Consider the following 27901-nt stretch of genomic DNA (forward strand, 5'->3'; position numbering starts at 1 on the left):
AGGTAGGTACTAGGCTATCGGCCCAATGGCCTATGTAAGCCTAACCAACAAGGTTCCCTGGCTTACGCCACCCAAGAAAGTTATTTTCCTGTGCCACTGCTGAGCAGAGACACAGAAGTGATCCCCGGGGTGTATTTCCTATTTCCCATCCACTCATCAAGATTTTTCTTGAAGAGTGCTATTTGTAATCATTTTAAATAGAGTTGCTTGCTACTGAGATTTGTCTGCATACATCAACTGGACATAAGCTGATTTAAGTATATTTCCTGCATTTTATTGTGGTTTTATAATTTGGACTGATTCCTCAGATCTAGCTCTGTTGAAACTGTCTTGTGTGTATCTCTGAAGCTCTGCACTAGTTGCTAAACTGCTTTGAAATTCCTTTAAGTGTTAATTAGCTTGGGGGGTTTCTGATAACATTAAAACCTGTGTTGGTTACATTTCTTGTAATCATTTTAAATAGAGTTGCTTGCTACTGAGATTTGTCTGCATACATCAACTGGACATAAGCTGATTTAAGTATATTTCCTGCATTTTATTGTGGTTTTATAATTTGGACTGATTCCTCAGATCTAGCTCTGTTGAAACTGTCTTGTGTGTATCTCTGAAGCTCTGCACTAGTTGCTGAACTGCTTTGAAATTCCTTTAAGTGTTAATTAGCTTGGGGGTTTCTGATAACATTAAAACCTGTGTTGGTTACATTTCTTGTAATCATTTTAAACAGAGTTGCTTGCTACTGAGATTTGTCTGCATACATCAACTGGACATAAGCTGATTTAAGTATATTTCCTGCATTTTATTGTGGTTTTATAATTTGGACTGATTCCTCAGATCTAGCTCTGTTGAAACTGTCTTCCCCACACCCCCCCCCTGTTCTTGGTAGTAGTTTAAGTTTGGTGGCTTTTGCAGTGCCCGCCCCACTGTAGATTTGATCTAGGACACTCCCCCAGTCCCATCTCTTTACCACATTCTATCTAATAAACCCTTTCTGCACTTGCTTTTAGTCCTTTTTAATTTAATTACTTTTTTTCAAACTGTATGTGGACTAATATTGCTACATACTCAAGTGTGCCAGCTTGCACTGCATGTGGATTGTTTTTACTACTGTTTTTGCTACTTTTCTGAAAAAAAAAAATTCTGCTTTTACTGTATTTGTATTTCTTCCTAATTTATTTTGCTTTTGCGTCATCTTAAAAGTACTCAGTTGTATTTATTACTTCTTGGTGCAACTCATTCTAAGCCTTTTAGTTTAAGCACTTGGGCTTCAGACCAGTTGTTTTACATTAAGAAGGTTTGTGGTTTGCACTGTAGTGGCAGGACAGGTAGCTTACATCCTTCTAAGTTGGGAACTGCTGATTGAGGGCTCAGTGTCAGTTATTCTAAAAGTGTATTAATTCTGGTTTAAGCACTTGGGCTTCAGGCCAGTTATTTTACATTAAAAGGGTTCGTGGTCTGCACTATTGTGGGAGGAGAGGCTGGACTCTGCCCTTCTGAGCTGGGAATTTCTGGTTAAAGGCTTATAGTGCCTGCATATTTGAACTGCTTCTTATTGAAATTGGTACACCTTGTTTGCTGTAGCGCAGACTAGATCCAGGCCTGCTGAATCTAGTTTGCTTGTATAACTTAAGCACTAATCCAGGCATTCTTCAAAGTATTCAATTGTATTTATTACTGCTTGGTAGTAACTTGATTAAAGTGTAGCTATCATTCTAAGTCTTTTGGATTAAGCACTTGGGCTTCAGACCAGTTGTTTTACATTAGGAAGGTTTGTGGCCTGCACTGTGGTGGCAGGACAGGTGGCTTACATCCTTCTAAGTTGGGAACTGCTGATTGAGGCTCAGTGTCTGTTATTCTAAAAGTGTATTAGTTCTGGTTTAAGCACTTGGGCTTCAGGCCAGTTATTTTACATTAAGAAGGTTCGTGGTCTGCACTCTTGTGGGAGGAGAGGCTGGACTCTGCCCTTCTGAGCTGGGAATTTCTGGTTAAAGGCTTATAGTGCCTGCATATTTCAACTGTTTCTTACTGTAATTGGTACACCTTGTTTGCTGTAGTCCTCTCTTAAAACCTAGTTGCCTCATGGTTTTGGCGTCCTTTCAGGCTTGTTGGCTGTTGGTGAAGCACCCACCAAGAGGAGAAAGCCGAGAAGAAAGGAGCAACTTTTGAGATTTTAAGTATTTTTCCTCTGTTTATTTGCTAAGTTTTTCTGCATAGTTGCCTAGTTTGAGCATTTTCTGGCTTGTTAAACTTGATTTCTGCATTAGTAGCTGTATTTAGAGCACAACCAAAAGCTGTTTACTGAATTTCCTGTTTGCACTTAATTTTAAAATCGTTTTTTTCTCAAAACTTGCATATTTTCTACAGGTCATTTACACTTAACTTAACGTACTGCTACCTAAAAAAAACAAAACTTTCTTTTATTCGAATTTAAAAGTTATTCAGGTGTTTAACTATTCTTACATTTTCTGGAAATTTGTACTGCATAAAAATGACATCCCCTGGATGTTCTCTGAATTATTTTATTGTTGGGCATTCCCTCCCCCCTGTAAAGCACTTTAATTCCACTGATCGCATTTTAACATTACTTTCTGGCTCAAAATTAAATCTAATGCTGCCCTGGCTCTCCATGATACCAAAAACTTATTCTCACTAGAAATAAAGTCTGGGCATGGAGATCACACAGAAATAACCCTGATCTTCTACACTTCCGCCAGCTTAGAAATCTAACCAAAAGGCAATAATAGCTGATAAAAGAAATTCTTCTTCAATCTACAACAAACTCACCTTAATAATTCAAAACTTTTCTGGTCTTCAGTCAATAGACTCCTCTCCCCAGGAAGTTCTAAAACACCTTCCCCACTTAATGCTGATCCTGATACCCTCAACAAACTGCAGATGCTTTCAACTCTTTCTTCACTGAAACTATACAAGCTCTTGCTAATCAATTGAACACTAATAACTCACACCCAACATGTAACCTTATAAACTCTGCCTTTAAATTCTCTCTACATCCTATCGCTACATCTTACATACACAGACTCCTTCTCAAACTAAAACCTTGTACCCCCTCTGCTGACAAGTTACCTTCACTCTTTCTACAAAAAGCTGCCAAGGCTATCGCATCCTATTTCTATTCTCATAAATAGGACAATCAAAGAAGGTATCATCCCTGATTTATGGAAGGTCTCTCACATTATCCCACTCCATAAAGGTGGTAACTCCATTGACTACTCTAACTATAGACCTATTGCTCTCCTTTCTCCGTTGGCCAAAATAATGGAGAAATGTATACACCATCAGCTTGTACAACACCTCTCTCTCCACAACATCATAGCCAACTGTCAACATGGCTTCAGACCATATCATAGTACTACTACTGCCCTCCTTTCCTTTGTAGACACTATTAACCAGAACCGTAACAACAACCTACTCTCTTCTGCCATCTTCATTGACCTCTCCAAAGCATTCGATATGGTTAACCACTCTTTATTAATCAATACTCTTGAATCCCTATCTTTTGATATCCCTGCCATTAGATGGTTTACTTCTTATCTCACTAACAGAAAACAAGCTGTTCTCTGGAATAACCACATCTCTTCTCTTTTGCCTGTTTCTATCGGAGTTCCTCAAGGCTCTATTCTCGGTCCACTTCTCTTTTTCCTCTTCATTAATGATCTCCAAAATATAATCCCTCAAGCTACTTGCATTCAATATGCTGATGATTCTACACTCATCTGCTCTGCATCGTCCACCTCAGAACTTAGATCTCATACTCAAAAAGTCTTTAATACCATCGAAACATGGTTCTCTAGTCGATTCCTCTTACTAAATGCTAAAAAAACTGAACTCCTCCTCTTCACCCCCACATCCAGGACCCCCCCTTTAAACTTCACCATCTCCTCTAACAATGCCACTATCATCTCTCCTGACTCTACCACTAAACTGTTAGGTATTACAATTGATAATAATCTCTCTTTCAACCAACACATTAACAACTCCATAAAACTTGTCAATAGGAAAATAGGATCCTTATATTATTAGCCCATTTCTAACACCTTCCTCTAGAACTAGGATTGCTCACTCCCATCTGCTTTCCACTCTTCTCTATGCTTCTCCCATTTTCACCAACCTTAAGAAAAACAACCTTACTAAATTGGCTACCTGCTACAATAACATTGCTTCGCTACAGGGAACCCCTACAGAACACATCACTGTCTCAACCTGAAACCACTAGGCTGACCAGAATTTCAAAACTATCTTGCAATCCAACAACTCACTATTGCCCATAAAATTCTGTACCAACCTATGAACACCCTATACTCTCTCAACTCATAATCCCCTATAATAATCTTAACTCTCTTCTCCTCCAGTAAACTATTGGCTAGTTCTATAAAATCAAATAACACTGCTGGTGACTCCCTTTTTACCAATTCAGTAGGTACAAAATGGAATTTACTTCCTAGCAACATAACAAAGATTACATCATTACCTCTTTTCAAACAAAACATTAAACTGCACTTCCAAAATCACTGGCTGTGCACCTGTAGTAAACCTGATTAACTTTCCACTACTTATACTCTACTTCAAAACTATCTCCTACTTCTTACCTACTTACTTGCTCTCCTTTCTATAACTAATCACTTATTATTTCCCTTATTCTTAGCTCTCTTCTCTCTTACTTCCTACCTGTATCAATATCTTACAAAGCATTTTAACTTTATATAATGTCTTTGGACTTTAACTGTGTGTGGTAGTAATTATTTCATTTAATATCTTCATCATACTTAGTATTTTATGTTTGTATAGGTATTTTTTTGTTTTACTTTGTGGACTGTGTGAGTCAGTAATTAACTCACTTAGTAATAATAAGTAACTGTAGAGTTGTTAGTTTTTGTCTCTTCAAACTTTCTTTAAAACACAAGTATGTTTTCCTTTATTGTATTCTCTGTGGAGCTTTTCTCCCCGGGCCTCTACTGAAAATGGAAATATCTCCAGCTAGACTAGCCCGGTCAACAAATGTAAAATAAAAAATAAAATAAAATAAATCTTTAGGTGGAGCATGTCCATCAATTCTGAGTTGGACATGGTTTTCTAAGTCAGGCAGAGATCACCTCTGAGTAAGCGATATGCCACTGAGTACAGCCAGAGTTTTTCCAATCAGGCTGCATAGGACATATGTTTGAGGCCAGTAATCCTCTTGGTGAGGTACTTTTGTGGTCTTTCCAGCTGTTGGAAGTGTCTTGTGAGGTACATCCCAAATGGGGCACTGTTCTCTATGATGGGTCTGATGAGTGACGAGTAGAGGGGGACTATAACCTCTATTTCTAGATGCGAACCTTTTAGTAATTAGATGGGCTACATAGAAGGATTTCCTAACTACTTTGGCAATATGATTGTCAAAGGAGAGCTTACGGTCTACCTGGGTCCCCAGATCTCTTATTACCACTTCTGTATTAAGGGGGCTTCCACCTATGTTCTAATTCATGGGTGTTTTGTTTTACCCAAAAGGGATGACTATGCATTTTTTGGCATTTAGCTTGAGATCATGACTTTGACACCAGGTGTCCGTCTCAGTAAGGCCCTTTTGGAGAATGTCTGTGTCAGTCGGAGCATCAATTATGGCTCCCAGTTTGCAGTCATTGGCGCACTTGGTTAGCCATAGTCCTCCTGTGTTTACCTGTACTTCTGAGAAGTATATGCCGAACAGTAGGGGGTCTCAGGACCGAGCCTTGTGGGACACCACTTGTGACTGGTTTAGAGTCAGACCTGGAGCCCACTATTCTTACCATGTGAGTTCTGTCTGTAAGCCAGCTGGTAACCCATCTCATGATGTAGGGGTTTATGTTCAGACTGGTGAGTTCTTCTATAATTTCAGAGTGGGGAATGGTGTCAAAAGCCTTGACGAGGTCAAGGCAGGCTGTGTGAACCACCTTCCCCCTCATCTATGGCCTTGGTGACTGTCTCGAAGAAGTCAACCAGGTTTAGTAGGCATGATCTGCCCTTAACAAAGCCGAAATGGGTCAGGTCAAGTGTTTGGAGGTTCCCAATGTCTCTGTTAATGAGTTCCATGATGATGCGCTCCATAGCCTTGCAGACCAAGCTAGTCAGGTTTATGGGGCGATAGTTACCAAAGTCAGTTGTGGCCCCTCCTTTGTGGAGCAGAATAACCATTGCTATGCGCCATTCTATGGGCACATAGCCTGTGGAGAGGCTGAGGTTGAACAGTGTGTTTAGGTGGGGGGTTAGCTCATTCTGTAGTTCGTGCAAGACGCAGCCTGGGACACCATCTGGCCCCATTGATGCTGTGCTTTTGGCTTTTGAAAGGGCTGTTTTCACCTGTGCATCTGTGATTTCCAGGACACTACACTTTTCTGGTATTGTTGTGGGCCCTTTTGGGGGTGAGAGGGGGGAGAAGTTTGCACTGAATCTATCTGGCAGGATGTTGGCAATATCAGCAGGTTCAGTATATTTTGTGCTATTTTGCACTAGCTCAGAGCATATCTGCGAGTTGCCACTTAGATTCTTGATATAGCTAAAGAAGGCTTTGTGGTTATCTTTCGAATCCTTGGCTATTTTTCTTTCGAAGTTAGCCTTGAATGATTTTATAAGGGACCTTAGTTTCTTACTGATACTGATCAGGGATGTCTTTCCTTCTTGGGATTTGTTTTTTTTTTCTGAACTAGTTTCCTCCTTTTATTGTATAGCCTGTTTATGGCAAGGGTCCACCACAAGTTCATAGGTAGGTACTAGGCTATCGGCCCAAGGGCCTATGTAAGCCTAACCAACAAGGTTCCCTGAATTACTCCACCCAAGAAAGTTATTTCCCTGTGCCACTGCTGAGCAGACACACAGAAGTGATCCCCAGGGGTGTATTTCCTATTTCCCATCCACTCATCAAGATTTTTCTTGAAGAGTGCTAATGAAGAACTTTGCTTGACATAGATGGGTAGCCTGTTCCAGAGTATGGGAAGTCTCTGGGACAGGAATCTATCTCTCCAGCATGTCCTGTTCATTGTGGTGACAAGGTTTAGGTCCCTAGAGCGTGTCGCTCGGAAGGATTGGGATTTCTTTAGGTGTAGCATGTCCAACAGCTCTGGCTTTGACATAGCTTTATACATTAGGCAGAGATCACCTCGGAGTAGGCGATATGCTACTGAGCAAAGCTGGAGTTTTTTGAGGAGGTCAGTGTAGGGCATTTGTTTGAGGCCAGTAATCCTCTTTGTGAGGTACTTCTGTGGCCTTTCCAGCTGCTGCAGATGTCTTGTGAGGTACATTCCAAAAGGGGCGTTGTACTCTATAATGGGTCTAATGAGTGTCGAGTAGAGGGGAACAATGACCTCTTTTTTCCTGCATGAGAACCCTTTTATGATGAGGTGTGCCACGTAGAAGGACTTCCTGACTACTGTGGTGATGTGACTATCAAAGGAGAGACTACTGTCCACCTGGGTCCCAAGGTCTCTTATCACGCATTCAGTGTTAAGAAGATTGCTGCCTATGTGGTAGTTCATGGGTACAGAGTTTTTACCAAAGGGGATGACACTGCACTTTTTGGCATTGAGCTTGAGGCCATGGCTCTGACACCAGGCATCTGTCTCAGCGAGGTCCTTCTGTAGGATGTCCACATCATTTGGGGACTTGACTATGGCTCCAAGTTTGCAGTCATCTCTGAACTTCATTAGCCAGAGGCCTACTGTGTTAGCCTGTACTTCAGAGAAGTAGACACCAAACAGGAAAGGTCCCAGGACAGAACCCTGTGGTACTCCACTTGTCAATGCTTTGAAGTCAGATTTGGAGTCTGCAACTTTTACAGTGTGGGTTCTGTCAGTGAGCCATGTGGCAACCCATCTTGTGACGTAGGGATTTATACCTAGTTTAGTGAGTTTAGTTATAATTCCAGAATGGGGGATGGTGTCGAAAGCCTTGGCGAGATAAAGATAGGCTATGTGAACCACCTTACCCTCATCTACGGCTTTGATGACTGTCTCAAAGAAGTCGATCAGGTTCAGGAGGCATGATCTGCCTTTCACAAACCCAAACTGGGTGATCTTCCTTCTCTTAGGGTAGTGAGTCTTAATTTTGCTAGGGATGGCACGATCCATGCATCCTTGTAGGTGCTCATAGAGTGCATTTCTAAAGGTTCCTGCATCTTGGACACCGTTATCCTTTGGCATGGGGGCTGTGAAACATACCACCTCTGTCTTAAGTAAGGTGAAGTTTGCTATAAAAAAGTTTTTCAGTGTGGTTTCCTTGGTTGGGGGTGGTGGTGTGGTGTGGACATCCAGAGTGATTAGTTTATGGTCTGATCTAACCAGTAACAGGATTGACCACCGGTGCGGCACACCTGTCGCCCATGTTGGTGATGACCAGGCCCAACACGTTTTCACCTCTGGTAGGGGAGTTTACCAGCTGATCCAGGGCATTTGAGTTGATAAATTCCAGGAAGCGTTGGGCCTGGGAGTTTGTACTTGAGTAGTTTTCCCACTTAACAGTAGGGTAATTGAAATCACCCAATATCAGGGTGTTCGGTAGGACCGTCATGTTTTCCAGTGTCTCCAGAAAGGCAGACTGGTGGTCCTGGGTCATGGAGGGTGATCTGTGGCAGGCCACAATTTGCATTGCAGATATGCCCGATGTTAGTTGCACATGGATGATTTCAGAGGTTTCATGCTGCACCACTAACCTGGAGGTGTAGGTATCCTTGATGAGTATGGATACACTCCCTCCTTTTGTGTTTCGGTCCATGTTCTGTGGCCAAAATGTGTGGTATAAGTTGTAGCCCGGTAGTGCTGGGGTGCTCTGTGGAGCCTTGAACCAGGTTTCAGTTACTGCACAGATGTCGATGCTCTCCATACTGAAGAGTGCTTCGAGCGCATGCATTTTGAGATTTAAACTCCTGGCGTTGAGTAGCATAACCCTCAGTTTTTTATTTGTGCTGTTTACGGAGGTGGGTTTGATTTTGAGCCTTGCCTAAAAAAGGCACTATGGGGGCAGCAAGAGCCTTGGCCAGTATTCGAAAGCCTAGGGGTGACAGGTGCAAGCAGTCTCTTGCGAAGCAACAAAGCTTGTCGAGCATGTCGTCCCAGGCTGACAGGCACTGGATCCCCTTTGAATGACACCAGAAGCTTAGTCAATTGTTGAAATTGATTATTTTTTCAGGGTGTAACTTGAGCTTACTTACCTACTGGATGAAAGAAATGCATGCAAGCATGCACTGCTATCAATAGAAAACACTTATGTAAAATATGTAAAAAATTCATATATATATATATATATATATATATATATATATATATATATATATATATATGTGTGTGTGTGTGTGTGTTTATATATATATATATATATATATATATATATATATATATATATATATATATACATACACACACACACATACATAATACACAGTCTTTTAAATGCAACTTTAGATATAACATTTATATATTTGTAAAAGTCTATATATAAAAAATATACATTACACATATAAGTAGGCACATTTTATTAGTGATGCATTTAAAAAGAAAAAAGAGAAAAAAAACTATTTAAACAAGGGTCTGGATTTAAGCTTGGGTTTAAGTGGTACGTGTTCATTTAAACCATGCTCTGAATCTCCCCAAGTCTAATAATCCATCTGGCCTCTAACTGCTCAGTCATAGTGCGTACGTCTCCCCCTGATGTTTTTAAAATGCTACCTATGGCCATAAACTTAAAGGTGTGTTCAGAGTTAGTACCAATAACATGCTTGGCCAAAGCACTACTTCTCCTACTGATATACTAAATATGTTTGCAAATCTTTCTTTGAAGGTTCGGTCTGTTTTGCCTACATAGAATTTTTTTACATTTAAGGCAATGAGCTAAATAAACTATATGTTGGCCGTCACACGTGGCTTGCACCTGAAAGTGAAACACTTTGTGTGCCTACTTATATATGTAATTTTTTATGTTTATTTTTTATATATACACGTTTACAAATACATAAATGTTACATCTAAAGATGCATTTAAAAGATTGTGTATTACATATGTGTATATATATATATATATATATATATATATATATATATATATATAATTGAATTTTTACATATTTTCCATAACTGTTTTCTGTTGATAGCAGTGTATGCTTGCATGCATTTCTTTCATTTAGCAGGGTAGTAAGCTCAAGTTACATCCTATTATGTTAATTGTTTTTACCTAATTTGTATCATTTGACTACTAGTGCTCGCTAGAGGCTGCATAAAAAGTGCATTTCAGTTGTATTTATTAGTATCTGATGAAGCAGACTTTCCTGTGAAAGCGCTTATGTTTTAATATTAAAACTTCAATTGAAACTGGAAACTTGGTCGTTCCGGAGTTCTTCTGTGTTTTTATCATTACTTGCTTTTGGACTTGATCAGAACTCAGGAACCTGTGTGGGCTGGTGACTGTTTTTGTGGTTTTACTTGGTCAATTTATCACCATATACCTTCCAGGAGTATGGCTGTGGGCTGTGATATCGAGTTGGACTACACCCCTATGGGTTCTTTACAAGGTAAACTTAAGAACTTTAACAACTTACTTGATGCTATTGATAATAAAGCAAACCCACTTATTGACTGTACACCAGATACTGCTGAAAATGAAGGTTTGTCAATGGATATTATAGCTTTGAAGAACAAGATGCATGCTATTGAGAAAGAACTTAATAAATTTAAACATTAGCAATATCAGAATTACCATTTGGAGATTTGCTTGAGAGAAGGCTTGGTCCCAAGGGGGTAAAATGTCCTCACATATAGACTGTGATCGTGAATTACTTACTGAATGGCAGAAAATTAACTTTAATGCCAGTATGGGCTACTTAAAACTTCTAATAGCCTGAGCAGAGAAAGAAATTTGAATGCTGTTAGTGTCTATCAAATGACAGCATGACGACCTTTTGAACCAGTTTGGCCAAGAGTTACTAGATAAGTATACAACTGATGTTTTGGACTCTTTGTCTGTTATGAAAGGAAACTTATTAAGCAAAAAATGAAGAAATTTTTCAGGGATCGCCAGGACTTTCCATCTGGCAATGTTTTTACCTGGCCAAGATAAAATTAAAGTAAGAGGGCGGATTCCAGTTTGAGAGCAACAGTTATTTCTACTGTCCCCCCCCCACCGACTCCTGCCTCCACGAGTGAAGCAATGATTCCCCCAGTGAGTGACATGATGACATCAGCTGTTGAGGACAGTGCAGGGGAGTCTACTAGAGACCTTGAAGCCAGAAGGAAAACTATTCAAGTGACAGCACAGGTGCACAATTCCCATGCCACTGACTGTATTATTAACATTGCTCCAACTTGTGGAGTGGATTCTTCTTTTCCTTTAGTCCAGCAGAGACTGTTTTTCCCTTTACCTGTGAGGGAATTTAAGGCATCTCAGCAACACGAACACCCACGAGGTTGCAGCCACAGCAGGCAGAAGAGGAAGTTGTAGGGAAATACAATGAACCCCCCACCAGCATCAAGAAGGCATTCACAACTGTAAAAAAAAAAAAAAAGCTTAGTTTGGAACCTTTCTACACATACCCTTACAGAAGACGTGCTGGGACTTCTTCATAAGGGTTTATCATTCATTCCTACCAGGTACTCTGACTTTACAGATGTCATTTTAGACATCAAACTTTTTACTAGAAATATAATGTTTAAACTTCTGTATAAAGATGCAGACAGTAGTAATTCTGATAAACATGACATATTTAAGAAACCTAGTACCTTTATACCCATTAATAATTATTTAATTAATGCTTTTGACAAACTGTGTTTGGACATTTATAAATTTAAATTCATCTGAAGTTTCCATTGTTAAAGGTAAGAAGAAAAAATGTTTTAATTTAATTAAGGGTGAATATTTAGCAATGAAAAGCTTGCAGAGTAATTCTGAAATAGTGGTGAGACCAGCAGATAAGGGAGGCCCTATAGCAGTGCTTGACAGTGAGTGGTATAAACAGGCAATGCTGACTATGCTAGCAGATGATGCCTTTTGTACAAAGATTCACTGTGGTTGTGTAAAATTTATGATAAAGAATGTTAGTGACACTTTGAATGCACTATTAAGCAGAAATTTAAAATAGACAAGAATCTTTATGAGTATTTTTAAATAATGCATCCCACTGTACCTGCTATACAGAGACTCCCTAAACTACATCAAGACAGCACAAATCCACCCTTATACCCCATTGTCTCTGGTCAAAATTGGTGCACTGAATCCATTTCCATCTATCTGGAAAAGTATCTTAGACTTAAGCTAGATAAAATGAATTATGTACTGAAGGGCACTGAACATTTAAGTGATCTTCATGCCTTTCTGGAAAATTATAGCAACAGTGAACAGTTTGTTGTTGGTAAAACTAGATGTTACATCACTTTATTTATTTTACATTTGTTGGCCAGGATAGTCTGACTGGATGTATGTCCATTTTCAGCGGAGGCCCGGGGAGAAAAGCTCCACATTAAGACAATTTACAAGACAGAAATCTTGACCATATACAATACAGATAATGTCAGACAGGTAAAACATTTCAAATATAGGAACGTTTATATAGTACTGTTATAGTAACATATCAACATACCCGACTAAATAAGTTAAAACTTTTGAGTAAAAGGATTAATAAAACATTTTTTTTACATTGTTTATAAAGTTTACCAAACCTTAGGAGGTGAGCTACTAAAGTAGGAATTAATAGAGAATATCAGAGCACCTGAAATAGCATGTTAAAGACAGACAGTAAAGAATGGTCCTGCTAGGGGAGAACGTGTCAGTCACGATTTGTGCATGGGCAAAGTCAGTGGGCTTTAAGGAAGATTCTTAACTGCTTCTTGAAAAGTGGAGTAGAAGAAAGGGCTGTTAGTTCAGTTGGAAGAGTGTTCCAAGAGTTACCAATAGAGTTTGAGAACAAGCTATCTCCAGATTTGTTGTTGGGCTTCAGGGTAGCTACTATTACCTTATTAGCTGATCGAAGGGTTGCTAGATTTTTATATGGGCAGATAAGGGTAGAGAGTATGGGTGTATCTTTGGGATGGTGTAAGAGCTTGTGTATAGTAGTTAGTTGCTGGAAAAGAATCTGACTTTGCAATTCCAGCCATCCTAGCAATTTAAGATTTTGGCAATGGTGGGTTTGAAAAGGGGCACCAGTGGCAAATCTAGCTATGTTATTATAGGATGTTTCCAACTTATGAAGATTATTTTTGGATAAGTTGGTACAGATTGGGGATGCATAGAGAAGGGAGGAGATTAAGTGAGTTTGGGCAATAGCAGTCCTAGCTAGAGGTGTGAGATAGGGTTTAAGTCTGTAGAGGAAACAAATTGTTTTATTAACTAATTTAATGGTTAGCTTGATATGTGTGTCGAAGTTTAGATTATGATCAATTGTTACACCTAAAAGTTTGGTGGTTGTGTCCAGAGTTATTACAGTACCATTATTAGATGTAATTGTGAAGTTGATAGCAGGAGACTTCTGTGTGGGAGAGAATAGTACCAATTTAGTTTTTTGGGGGTTAAGGAGGAGACAGCATTGATGGAACCAGTTTTCAACTAAGGTAAATACTGCTTGGGTACTCGAATGAAGTCCAGCAGGCGAGGAGGCTGAACATATTAATGTCGAGTCGTTGGCATACTGTATGCAGGTGGTTTGTGGAAGGGAGATTTTCAGATCATTTATGAAAATAGTGAAGAGGAGGGGTCCCAGAATAGAACCTTGTGGGACTCCAAGAGTTATAGGGAGAAGAGTAGATAGTTTATTCTCGCAGATGACTGCTTGTTGTCTATTTCCTAGATAGGACTTGAACCAATTAACTGTCTGGGTATCTAGTGAAAGTGATTTGAGTGAGTTTAACAGTAAATGATGATTAACCATATCAAATGCTTTTGAGAGGTCAATAAAGAGGGCTGAGGACAGTAAGCTGTTGTTATGATTTTTATTAATGCAATCAGAAAAAGGATAGTAGAGCAGTTGTAGTACTATGGAAAGGCCTAAAACCATACTGGCAGTCAACTAGCAGGTGGTTTTGGAGGAGATGATCAAGTAGCTGACAGTTAATACATCTCTCCATAATTTTTGCTAAGGGGGAAAGTAGGGCTATGGGGTGGAAGTTTGAGAATTCATTTGAGTTCCCACCCTTATGCAGTGGGATAATATATGAGACTTTCCAGAGGGATGGGATGGAACTTTCTGTAATAGTTCTGTTGATTAAGATGGAAACAGGGTAGGCAAGCACTCCAGCTGCCATTTGAAGGTATTCAGCTGGGAGGAGGTCAGCTGATGGAGTGCATGGTTTAAGCTTAAGAAGTAGGGAGTGTATGAGAGATGTTGGGACAGGATGCAGTTGTAATACTTGGGGTTGGCAAGGATGAGTCAGTGGTTGGCATGGATGAGTCAGTGGTGGTAACAGGTGGTAAGGTATTTGCTAAAGATTGAACAGTTTCTGAAAAAAATTTGTTAAAAATATCAGGAATTTGGTTGGGAGAATTATAAGTCATGTTAGAGGGGGTAGGTGTTTTGGCTTATCCAGGATGGATTAATTTATTTAATCCTGACCAGAATTTTTGTGGGTTTAGATATTGGGTTTGTTGGAATTTAAGGTAATAGTTTTTTTTTATCGAGGAATATTGATTTTTTTTTTAGTGGCATTCCTGAAGTTTAAATGATCAATAGGGTCTTTAGCACTTCTCCATATATTCCAGATTTTATTTCTCAGTCTCATTTTTTGCCTCGTCTCATTTGAGAGCCAGGGAGCAGGTTTGTTCCTAATTTTAACAGTACGAGAAGGGGCATGGTGCTCAAGGATTTTTAGGAATGTATTGTTAAAAAAGAGACTGCTTCATTGAGAGGTAGATGTTTTAGGGTGACCAATTGCAGGCTTTTAACTCTGCTTGAAAGTTACCTAGGTTCAGGTTCTTTTTGATCCAGGTGGTTCTAAAGTTTAGTTGAGTGGGAATGGTGATCTTTTGTCTAGTTATAAAGGTAAGAGAGTGGCCACTAATATCATCAGGAAGTATGCCTATGTTGTAAGATTGAGGGCTACTGCTGACTAGTATCCAGTCTAAGGTAGTTTTGTTTGTTGCTGGGTTTATGGATTCTGGTAGGGTCAGTGATAGTTTGATGGAAGCCATAGAGATTAATGCGAGATGTAGGTTTGTCAGAAGTACAACAGTTCCAGTCAATATTAAAGTCTACAAGGAGAATGGTTTCTTGTGGGAATGATGTGGAAAGCCAGTTAAGGATATGTTCAAGAGTACTTATGTTGTTGCCTGGGGGTATGTAAGAGCAAATTATGTATATAGATTTATTAGCATCAATTTGGAGCTTAGACATTAAGATTTTAGCATTGCTAGGTGAGGGAGGTTGAGTGTTTACTGAGGTTACCTGTAGTTCAGATTTAAACAATATTGCTACCCCCCCACCACCCTTTTTGTTAGGACGGTCAATTCTAAGGATGTTATAATCTGGAGGAATGATATCATTGTCTTTAGTAACTGGTTTGAGACAGATTTCTGTGAGACATAGGATGTCAAAGGAATGTGTAAGTCTAGTAGGGCATGAAGTTGGGTAATTTTATTTAAACTACGAATATTGAGGTGGGCAATGAGAAGAGAGTTTGAGGAAGAAGAGGGGGTATGGGAAATAGAGGTGAAGGAAAAATGGGAGTCAGGGAAGGTATTACCAGGCCCTGGGTTTGGGTGAATGTCGCCGTGTAGTAGTAGGTACTGAGGATTGTGTGGAAGTTTTGCTAGTTTACATAAAATAGGGTCTATTTTTTCTGGTTTGGAAATACTTAATATGGTTTAATCTGTGAAACTGTGGGAGAAGGTAGGCTGATGAGGATGTAATGTTACTGTGGGTTTGTGAGGCTGATAGATAGAAAGGGGAAGTTTGTTTAAAGGAGTGTTGAAACTGAAAGGAGCTTAGGAATTCATAGCTTGTGAGGCTATGAGATAGAAGTAGAGTGGAAAGAATTATGGGCAAGAGGAGGAAATTAGACAGCTTTAGTAAGCCAGGGGTTGACATAATGAGAGAATGTGGGAATGTAAGTAATGAGAAAATAAGGGGTTATAGACGGACAAATATGAGGTGGGTTTGTTTAATGAGGAAAGTATAAATAGTGGAAGGTGTGAGTAAATTAGTAACGGATGGCTGAATATGAAACGAGATATGTCGAGCTACTGGTTGATGTGGGGTGGGGGTGTGGCTTCTAGCAGTATAAGGATAGGTGCCCTGGGGGGGTGGGTGGGAATTGGAGGCAGGGTAGAGGAGCGGAGTGAGCCCGCAGGGTGAACGGAGCGGGCAAGAGCAGTAAGTTAAGTTCAGCCAAAAGACAGTCAGCTGTCTTTCTTGTTTGGCGTAATACAGAAGTAACTAAAGTGAAAACTGGGGAGCAGAGTATATAAGCTTATCAGATATGTGTAGATAGTTTCATAGTATAGTACTGGGCTATCTGCCCTGGGGCATTTGTAAGCCTAGTCATAGTGATGTGGCTTTTGCCACCCCATGAAATGGTACAAAAAATGTACAGAATAAATTTAGAATACTGTGCCTCTGTCTAGTAGTGACACAATGAAGGTCCCCTTATATAATAGAATTAGTTTACTGTGCCCCTGTCTAGCAGTGACACAGATGTGACCCCTGGGGTAAACTTATGATCTCCCATCCACTCATCAAGATTTCTCTTGAAGAGAGTCAGTGAGGGACTCTGCCTAATATGAACTGGGATCTTGTTCCAAAGCATGGGAAGCCTCTGGGTTATGAATCTATCCCTCCAGCATGTCCTATTCATACTTGTGCCGAGGTTTAAGTCTTTAGCTCTCGTGGTCCTGATGGATTTGGATTTTTTGAGGTGGAGCATGTCCATCAGATCCTGATTGGACATAACCTTGTACGTCAGGCAGAGATCACCTCTGAGCAGGCGGTATGCTACTGAATAGAGCTGAAGTTTCTTTAGTCTGGCAGAATAAGACATATGTTGGAGACCCTTGATCTTCTTGGTGAGGTACTTTTGTGGTCTCTCCAGCTGTTGCAAATGCCGGGTGAGGTACATACCAAATGGGGCATTGTACTCAATCATGGGTCTGATGAGGGAGGAGTACAGGGGTACAATGACATCCCTGGATCTGGATGTGAATCCCTTCTTGATGAGGTGTGCAAGGTAGAATGTTTTTCTGACTACTTTGGCAACGTGGGTGTCAAATGAGAGGTTGCTGTCAACTTGGGTCCCTAGGTCTCTGATTACTTTTTCCGTACTCAGTGGGTTGCTGTCTATGTGATAATTTGTGGGTACTTTGTTTTTCCTAAAGGGGATGACTACACATTTTTTGGCATTTAGTTTAAGGCCGTGACTCCGGCACCAGTTGTCCGTTTCTGTGAGGCCTTTTTGTAGGATGTATGTGTGCGCTGGTGTATCGACTATGGTGCCTAGTTTGCAGTTATCTGCGAACTTTGTCAGCCACAGCCCTCCCATGTTTGCTTTAACATCTGAGAAATAAATGCCGAACAAGAGGGGTTCCAGGACAGATCCCTGTGGGACACCACTTGTGAATGGCTTTGAGTCTGACATTGCTTCAGCGATTTTAACTTTATGGGTTCTGTCCTTTAGCCAGTTTGCAACCCATCTAGTGACATAAGGGTTTACGTTTAAGCTGTTGAGCTTATCTATGATGCCTGAGTGGGGTATTGTGTTGAAGGCCTTAGCCAAGTCCAGGTAGGCTGTATGGACTGCTTTGCCCTCATCAATGGCTCTAGTGACTGTTTTGAAAAAGTCAACCAGGTTCAAAAGGCAGGCTCTGCCCTTTACAAAGCCGAACTGGGTGGGGTCAAGTGTCTGTAGGTCCCCTATGTCTCTGTTTATGAGTTCCATAATGATTCTTTCCATAGCTTTGCAGACCAGGCTGGTTAAGCTTATGGGGCGGTAGTTTCCAGGGTCTGTAGAGGCACCCCTTTGTGGAGTGGGACCACTGTTGCTGTCGCCAGTGTTCAGGTACATATCGAAGTAAGGCTAAGGTTAAATAGCATTTTATGTGTGGGTTTAGCTCCTCTTGGAGTTCATGTAACACGCAACCCGGGATACCGTCAGGTCCCATTGATGCTGTGTTTTAGCTTTGTTTAGGCGGTTCTCACTTGGACATCTGAGATGACTGGGACATTACATTCAGCTGCCATAAGTATTTCTTCTTTTTGGGGTGAGGAGGGAGATTTGCACTGAACCTGTCAGCCAGAATGTTGGCAATATCTGTGGGTTCAGTGTATATTTTGTTGTTGTGAACCAACTCTGAGCATATCTGAGGGTTTCCACCCAGGTTTCTAACATAGCTGAAGAAGGCTTTGTGGTTATCTTTAGTGTTCTTAGCGATTTTTCTCTCAAAGTTGGCCTTGGATGTTTTTATGAGAGAATGTAGTTTTCTGCTAATGTTGATCAGAGATGTCTTCCCTTCATGGGATTTTGCTCTGACATGCAGTAGCTTCCTTCTTTTGTTATACAATTTGTTAATGGCTGAGGTCCACCAGACAGGATGCTTGCCTTTGGTGGAGAGGGACTTGGATTTATTTGGGATTGCATGATCCATGCATTCTTGGAGATGTCCACAGAAAGCATTTGTGAAGGATTCGGCATTGTGGGATGTGGTATCCACTGGCACAGTAGGCTTAAAGGATACCATCTCAGTCTTAAGAAGAGTGAAGTCTGCTTTTGAGAAGTTTTTCACTGTGGTCTTTTGTGCTGGGGGTGGAGGTGGGATATGTATATCCAGGGTGATTAGTTTGTGGCCAGATCTCACTAGTGAGGGTATACTTCCGGTGTGGAGCATTTTGTCCCCATGTTTGTGATGATCAGGTCTAGTATATTATCTCCCTTAGTGGGAGAGGTGACTAGTTGTTCCAGTGCATTTGAATTTATGAATTCCAGGAACCTTTGGGCTAGGGTATTAGGGCTAGAATAATGTACCCAATCTATGTTTGGGTAGTTGAAGTCTCCCAGTATGATGGTATTTTGTGATGCATTCATATCCTCCAATGTTTTCAGGAAGGCTGAGTGGGGTTCTTGAGATTGGGAGGGTGGTCTGTAACATGCTACCAGTTGTATAGCAGTTTTGCCTATGGTTAGTTGCACCTGTATGGTCTCTGATGCTTCATGTGTTGCTACTAACCTGGAGGTGTGGGTGTCCTTGATGAATATGGACATTCCCCCTCCTTTTGTGGTTCGGCCCGAGTTTTGGGGCCGAAAAGCATGATACGAGGTATAGCCTGGTAGCTGGGGTGCTCTCAGGAGCCTTGAACCAGGTTTCAGTTACTTCACAGACGTCGATGTTCTCCATGCTGAGGAGTGCATCAAGTGCCTGCATCTTGAGATTTAGACTTCTGGCGTTGAGCAGCATTACCCTTAGTTTTTTCCATTTTTGTTTTGTAACGAGGTAGGCTTGTCTTTTGAGCCTTGCCTAAAAAGGCACTATGGGAGTGACAAGAGCCTTAGCCAATATCCGGAAGCCCAGTGGTGACAGGTGTAAGCCATCCCTTGTGAAGCTGCGTGGCTTGTCCAACATGTCATCCCAGGCAGACAGACATTGGATCCCCTTAGAATGACACCAGTACTTGAGCCAATTATTAAAGCTGATCATCTTGTCTTTGTATTGTGGTATCATTCTTGGTGAGGGCAAGATGCTGCTCAGGGTCAGGGTCATACCAGCCTGGGCTACATGATCGGAGAGCTCCTCTATGTCTCTTTTCATGTAGTCCAGGGAGGTACGTCTCTGGTCATTCACACCAGCATGGACAATGACGCAGTCATATTTGTACTTGCTTTGGAGTGACTTGTGTGTGTGTGTTATGTGGCGGATCCTAGCTCCCGATAGACAGCTCACAGTCACCCTCTCCTTGTTCAGCCTGGTAAAGCGAGAGTGAAGTTCTCATGTGCAGATAGGGGGATTAGAATTGTAATGAAATGCCAAAGAATGGGTGTAGGATCTGTGGGATAGTTAGTTTTAATGCTAGAATATAGTGTAGGTAAAGACTGCCACCTAGTGGTCATGGGATTAATAGCAGCTGGGGAGGTAGGTAAGAAGCTATTCCAAAGGGATAGGATATAGGATCAGCGGACAAAAGGGTGGAGGAAGGAAGTGGCTTTGTGTCTGTGATAGGCTACTAAATCTCACATCGGAGGGTTAACAGGCAGTTATAGGCACTACAGAAAGGTAGTAAAAAGGTATTTTGCAACATACAAGTACAAAAACTTTAGGAGTACAAGCTTTATGAAGCCAGGCAAGGAGTCAGCTTCAGGGGCATCTTCAGGTTAGCAGGAGGTTATTCTTTAACTTTTCAGCAAGGAGGGAAACACCCGGATGCACTTAAATGTAAAAAAACTTTAGGAGTATGATGGTGCCTTTCTACATCAGGCTTTTTGATACCTCTGTAATTAAGCAGAAGTGGGTGGGGAGGTGTGCAGGTTCAAGGTGGGGGAGGGATAGACACAAAGTAATGCAAGGCTGAGAGTCAGAAAAACTGGACTAAGCCAGTTGCTAAAAAGAAAACAGGAAAAAGTACAGTTTTGTACCTACCATAAATGTAGATGTCCGATAGGAATGCATCTGCAGTCCTTACAAATGGGTAGTCCACTTCACCCTATGTCATAGCTGCAGTTTTTCGGGTATAAAGGCATCAGCCGACACCATCTTCCTCAGTGTTTCTTGCCCCAGATGCCAGGTGCCCTCTTTGATGGCTAAATTTGGATAAATGCCAATGTTTCCAAATAGTAGAAACAAACACATAAAATAAGCATGTATGTACATATATACAAACAAATACACCATAATAGATCCCCAAGCTAGCTGAAGGATGGCAAATACCCTAGGAGTACCACAGAGGAAGGTGGTGACTGCAGATGCATTCCTATCGGACATCTACATTTATGGTAGGTACAAAACTGTACTATGTCCTTCAAGGATGCATCTGCAGTCAGAATACCATAGCTGAACTAGGGGAGGAGGAAAAAGTAGAGATTATGGTGTAGTTAGGATCCTGCAAAACAGCAGTGGCAAAACCTGCTCGGGATCTAGAGTATAAAGGTAAATTGTAATGCTTGGCAAATGTATGCACGGAGGTCCAAGTAGCAGCCTCTATAATGTCTTTGGTAGCGAAAGCTGTGGTAGTGGCTGTAGCCCTTGTGGAGTGAGGCCTGATGTTCTCTGGAGTTTTCTTTCCATGGTAGGAGTAACAAAATCTAATACAATTTCCTATCCATTTGGAGATTGTCTGTTTTGAAATAGGTTTCCTTCCTTTCCTGTTGCATATGCTACCAGAAGCTGGTCAGTTTTTCTATTGGACTTGGTCCTGTCCAGGTAGTAGCGTAATTGCCTATGTACATCCAAGGTATGCAACAGTCTTTCTCCCCTGTTCTGTGGGTTGGGGAAGAATGTAGGTAGGTGGATAGCCTGGTTTAAAGACACTCTGGATACCACCTTAGGCATAAATGTGGGATTTGTTCTCATGGACACTCTATCTTGATGGAAGATCAGGAATGGTTGCACTGCCATTAATGCCTGTATTTCAGAGACCCTTCTTGCTGAGGTGATTGCCAGTAGGAAAGCAGTCTTCCAGGATAAGTATTGTAATTCTGCTGTTGCTGCTGGTTAAGTGTCAATTTTTCTAACACAAAGTTCAAGTCCCATGCTGGCAATGGTGGTTTCCTGGGAGGTTTTACATTTTTAATTCCTCTCAGAAACTGTCTGAGCAGAGGATGAGAGAAGACAGGAGGATCCAAGCTGTATTCTGCTGAAATAGCTGATGCATGTATCTTGATGGAAGAGTAGGACAGGCCTGCATGGAAGAGCTCTGCCAAGTACTCCAGGATGTTGGCTATGTTTACTAAGCGCCCGTCTTCTCCTTTTGCAGTACTCCAAATGAGATATCTTTTCCATTTTGCTGCATAATTTTTTTATGTCTTTAACCCTTTGGGATAAATCTGCTGTCCTTATGTAATGTTCCAGGCAGTTAGCTGCAGAGTTTTCAGGTTTGGATGCAGGATGTTGTAGTTGTTCTGTGTTAACAGCAATGGAATCAGGGGCAATGTCCATATTTGTTCCCGAGACATGCTCCTCAGCAATGGGTACCAATGTTGTCTTGGCCAGTCTGGAGCTATCAGAATGATCCTTGGACGTTCCTCTTTGATCTTCAAAAGCACCTTGTGCATCAAAGGAAGTGGTGGGAATGCATAAGCTATCAAGTTTTTCCAACTGAAAGATAGGGAGTCCACCTTCCAAGCAAGTGGGTCCTTGTGCAGAATTTCTTTAGCTGGTGATTGAGTGGGGATGCAAACAAGTCTATTTGTGGTAATCCCCATTCTCTTGTGATGGCTTTGAAGATGTCCGGATGCAGCATCCATTCGTGGGCATCTGTGGTAGTTCTGCTTAAAATGTCTGCTAGAATGTTTTCTTTTCCCGGTACAAAAATTGCTTGCAACTGAATGTTGTAACTCAGAGCCACATCCCATAGGTCCAGTGCCAGCCGGCATAGAGGATAGGAATGTGTGCCTCCCTGTTTGTTGATGTACCACATAACTGTGGTGTTGTCTGTCCTTATCATTAACTGACCTTCTTGGAGAAATGGTCTGAATGACTGGATTGCCAATTTTACTGCCAGCATTTCCTTTAGATTTATGTGCAGGCGCAGCTGGTCTTGAGTCCATAAGCCTTGTATGCACTTGTCCAGCATGTGTGCCCCCCCAACCGAGGTCTGAGGCATCTGTCGTGATGGTTTGGCTTGGTTGACTGTTGCAGAAGGGCAATCCTTTGTTTGATTGACAGGCCTGAGCCCACCAAAGGAACTCTTGTTTCAGGCATGGGATTATTGGAATTTTGGTTTCTAGGCTGTGCGAGACCACAAATTCTTTAGGTACCACTGTAGCTTTCTCATATGTAGTCTGGCATGAGGGACCAGAATTATGCAGGATGCCATGAAGCCTAGGGCTTGCAGTACTTTTCTTGCAGTTAGATGGTTCTGCTTTGTTAGCAAGAAAGTAGAGAGGTAGTTGCTCTTGCTTTTCTGCAGTTAGGAATGCCATTTGTTTTGATGTGTCCAGCTCTGCACCCAGAAAAGTCATTCTTTGGGATGGAGTCAGCCTTGACTTTTTTATATTGACTGTATATCCCAGGGCTTGCAGTAGGTAAATGACTCTTTGTAAGTCTTCTGTTAGTTTGTTTTTGTTGTCCGCTTGAATCAGGCAGTCGTCCAGGTAGGGATAAATTTGGATCCAGTCTGCAATGAGCAATTACTGATGCCAGGCATTTCGTGAACACTCAGATAAGCCAAAGGGCAATGCTGAGTATTGATAATGCTCTGATCCTGCAAGAAATCTGAGGTATCTTCTGCAAATTGGTCGTATAGGGATGTGCAGGTATGCCTCCTTGAGATCTAGAGTTACCAGCCAAGTCTCCTTGCCCAGCATGGGAAGAAGCTGCTGTAGGGTCAGCATTTTGAATTTTGGAACAATGAGGAATGTGTTTAAAGCAGACAGGTTGAGAATAGGCCTCCATTTGTTCTCTTTTCTTGGTACCAGGAAGAGTCTGGAGTAAAATCCCTTTCCTTGCTCCATAGGTGGTACCTTTTCCACAGCTCTCATTCTTAATAATTGAGATATTTGCTTTAGAGCTTCTGCCCTTTGAGTAGGAGGTAGGTTTGGCATTTCTCTCTTTCCTGGTAGAGTATGGAAATGGAACCTGTAACCTTGGTCTATAGTTTGCAAAATCCATTTTTCCCTTGTGATGCAATGCCAGTTCTTTGAAAATAAGGTTAGCTTGTCACTGTGATTGTGTTGTTGTAGTGGTGGTGGCTTGGATTGGTTTCTGCCTCTTGAATGCCTATTCCTGCCTCTCTGTGTCTTAGAGGAGTCTGGAAAGGACCAATTTTGGAGGCCAGTTCCTGCTAAACCTTGGAGGTTGAACCTGTAAGAAATCTTTCACAGTTTGTACAGATTTACTTCTCTTCCATCTTCTTTAGTACCTGAACCAAATAAATTGACCTTGTCCATGGGTGCATCCAAAAGCTTAGATTTGACATGGTCTGGTAATGCCTGCTCTTTCAACCATGCATGTCTCGGATAACTGTGCCAGTCATGGCTGATCTAAAGGAAGCCTCCAGTGCATCATAGCCACATTTTAAAGAATGGTTACTAACCTGCTGTATGTTATGTACCATTTCCTGAACATATTTTTTATCTAGAGATTCTTCAGAGGACAGCTTTTTAGTTAACTGATCAAGCATAAACTCTTGATATTGAATCATATGGAATTGGCAGTTCAAAGCTCTAGCTGAGAAAAAGGATCTGGATTCCCTTTCAGAGAGGTAATGAATCAGGAGCAGTGCAAGCATCATTAAATGCATCATCTACAACAGAAAGAACTGGAGGTATAGCTAAAGGCCTATGCTGTGGCAAATGTAGAAAGGTTCTAAGCCTTTTTGTCTGGATGAGGGGAGCCACCGAATAAAAGAAATGAGATCCTCAGCCAAAGAAAAACTGGTGTGGGGGCCTGAGAGGGGTTTAACAGGCACCGCTTTAGGAGCTTTAGCTGCTTTAGCCCTGGCAAAGGCCTTAATAGACATGGCTGCGAAATATCCAAAAGGAATGTCTGATAATTCCTGAGAACCGCGCAACAGAAGGTTGCGTTCAGAAGCCGATTCCACCAGGCTAGAAGAGGAAGGCAGGTAGCAGGTTTCGGCGGGAGAACCGCCCGGGCCCGGTTTCAGCCGAAACCGGTGACACAGTGGTTGCTTTGGCAACCGGCGCGAAAACCACGGACGCAGAGAGTGTCAGTCTTTCCCCGCGTTTTTTGGTATTTTTGGAAGGTCGTCGCCGGCATGATATATATAAATTCAGAGCGAAAAAAACTGTCTCTGCAAATTTGACCGACCGACGCCGCCTGTCTGTTAAAAAAAAAGCACAGGGCTAGGCAAGCTGCTCGTGGTCTGGGCCTAAACAAGGTAAGCAGTAAGAGTTAAACAGTTATTCACTTTTGCTTTTAGTCTTCGAGCAGTATTCGGTATGAAATCGCCAGACCCAGACTTTGGAATCCGGCCGACCGAAGGGCTGCCTGACGACAGGACTACCCATTTGTAAGGACTGCAGATGCATCCTTGAAGGACATCTAAGCTAAGTTAATTGTAGGTCAGTGTGGTGCAGTATTTACCTAATAACTACAAATGTTATACTACTAATTCAGTACAGAATGGTGAAAAGGACCACCACTTCTGCAGGGAAAAACAAAAGTAGTATGGGCTGCAGGTACATAGGTAAACTTTTTCCAAGAGAAAGTAGTTTTAAATAATTGACCTAGTAGTACTATAGGAAGAGATATTGGTGGTGGTGGGGGGGGGGGGGGGGGCAGTAGTATGCATACGTACAGTGAAAGGGGAAACAGTCTTCAGTTTGGAGGACAGATTAAATACAACTCTAACAGACACTAGTGCAGCTGAAAGCACTTTAGTGTTCCACCAACACAGGGTCTCACAGTGCAGGGCAACAAGACAGCCTTGGGTTGATTGGAGGCTGGCCAAGACACAAGGATGTAACTTTTGCTGAGGGGAACTAGTGCAGCTAAAAGCACTTTAGTGCTGCACTGACGCAGGGTCTCACAGTGCAGGGCAACGAGACAGCCTTGGGTTTATTGGAGGTTGGCCAAGACACAGGATGCAACTTTTGCTGAGGGGAATGCGAGCACACTACTGGGGATTCCTATGAAGCAAGGCAGAAAAGATGTAAAAGAAATAACTTTTTACAGTTATACCCAACAATCAGGGTGTAGAGAGCATTGAATGCTTTTTTAAGAAGGTTCAGTAATACTAGTGAAGATGAGTTGGTCAAGATTAGTGCTCTCAAGATGTGTGCTAGAGAATAATGTATTCCTATTTGATGGTAGTCTATTGGCAGCGTAATGGTGTGGCTATGGGCACATCCTGTGCCAACAGCTACGCCAATGCTGTCATGGCCGTTTGGGAAATGAAACATGTCTTAAAAGGATCTTTTTGTCAGCACGTGCTCCTTTATAGAAGGATTGTGGATGACTTAATTGTAGGTCAGTGTGGTGCAGTATTTACCTAATAACTACAAATGTGGAGGGGAGGGGTACTGAAGAACAGTTTAAAGATTTTGAGAGTTACATCAATACAAGTACCACTTTTTTGAGATTCACTTCTACATACTCTAAACCAAGTATTAATTTTTTAGATGTTTGTGTAGAAGTTGAAGGTACTGGCAGTATATACACTAAGCTCTACAGGAAACCCTGTCATGTCAACCACTTGCTTTCTCATGACAGCATGCACCCCTCATATATTTTTCAGAATGTGCTCCATAATCAGGTGTTCAGAGCCTCAAGACTTAATGTATGTGAAGAAGATTTTCAGCAGCAGGTCAAAGTGTTGAGTCAAGAATTGATAGAGAGAGGACATAATGAGGCAGATGTTCTGACTAATGTCAATGAGGTGAGAGGTTTGAGGGGAACGGTAGCCAAGCCTTATTTTTCCAAACGCAACTATAGAGGTAAACAACCCCCTAGACAGCCACCTAGAAGGAAACTTAAGGTTCCTTTATACTATTCAGATAATGTTTCTTCCTGCATGAATACAGCAAGGAGACACTGGGGTGTTCTTACTACCGATAGGGATTTTGTGAGTTGATGGATACTGAGTCTAAGTTTTTCTTTAAGAACTCGAAGTCCCTTAAAAGGCAGTTATGCTATCCTAAGAACACTTTTCAGTCTTATAGAGCAGTTGGAACATATCCATGTGGTAAATGCAACTACTGTAAATATACTGACAACAACAGCTAGCTTTGAACATCTAGACCAAAACAGAGTGTTTCACTTTCAGGTGCAAGCCACATGTGACAGCCAACATATAGTTTATTTAGCTCATTGCCTTAAATGTAAAAACTTCTACATAGACAAAACAGACAGAACCTTCAAATAAAGGATTTCGAGAACATATTTACTATATCAGTAGGAGCAATAAACTTAGTGCTTTGGCCAAGCAAGTTACTGGTACTAACTCTGAACACACCTTTAAGTTTATGGCCACAGGTAGAATGTTTGATAACATCAGGGGGGAGACGTGCACAATATGACTGAGCAGTTAGAGGCCAGACGGATTATTAGACTTGGGGGAGATTCAGAGCATGGTTTAAATGAACACGTACCACTTAAACCCAAGCTGAAATACAGATCCTTGTTTAGATTTTTTTTTTTCTTTTTAAATGCAACACTAATAAAATGTGCCTACTTATATATGTATATTTTTATATATACACTTTTACAAATATATAAATATTACATCTAAAGTTGAATTTAAAAGACTGTGTATTATATAGGTGTGTGTGTGTGTGTGTGTGTGTGTGTGTGTGTGTGTATATATATATATATATATATATATATATATATATTTATGTATGAATGTGAATTTTTTACATATTTTCCATAAGTGTTTTTGACTGATAGCAGTGCATGCTTGCATGCATTTTTTTCATTCAGTACGTAGTAAGCTCAAGTTACACCCTATGATGTTAATTGTTTTTACCTAATTTGTATAATGTGACTACTAGTGCTTGCTAGAGACTGTAAAAAAAGAAGCACATTTCAGTTGTATGTATTACCATCTGATGAAGCAGACTTTCCTGAGAAAGCGCTTATGTTTTAACATTAAAACTTTAACTGAAACTTGATTGGTCGTACCAGAGTTCTTCTGTGTTTTTATCATTATTTGCTTTTGGATTTAGTCAGAACTCAGGAACCTGTGTGGGCTGGTGACTGTTTTTGTGGTAATATGACACATACACCAGCAGGCTGTCCTTGGCTTGCATGTACAGACTTCAAAGCATGATGGGCAAGGGAATGGGACTGTAGATATGGCAACACAA

The 27901-nt window shown here is 41.1% G+C and overlaps 1 protein-coding gene across 1 annotated transcript in view; it reads right to left on the reverse strand.

Moving 5' to 3' along the window:
• Positions 1-27901, reverse strand: part of PPT1 (palmitoyl-protein thioesterase 1) — a 602088-nt gene that overhangs the window by 378875 nt on the left and 195312 nt on the right. The gene's annotated exons all lie outside the window — the stretch shown is intronic.

This window comes from Protopterus annectens, chromosome 1.part1, assembly GCF_019279795.1.
Source record: "Protopterus annectens isolate FY-2018-M chromosome 1.part1, PAN1.0, whole genome shotgun sequence".
NCBI lineage: Eukaryota > Metazoa > Chordata > Ceratodontiformes > Protopteridae > Protopterus > Protopterus annectens.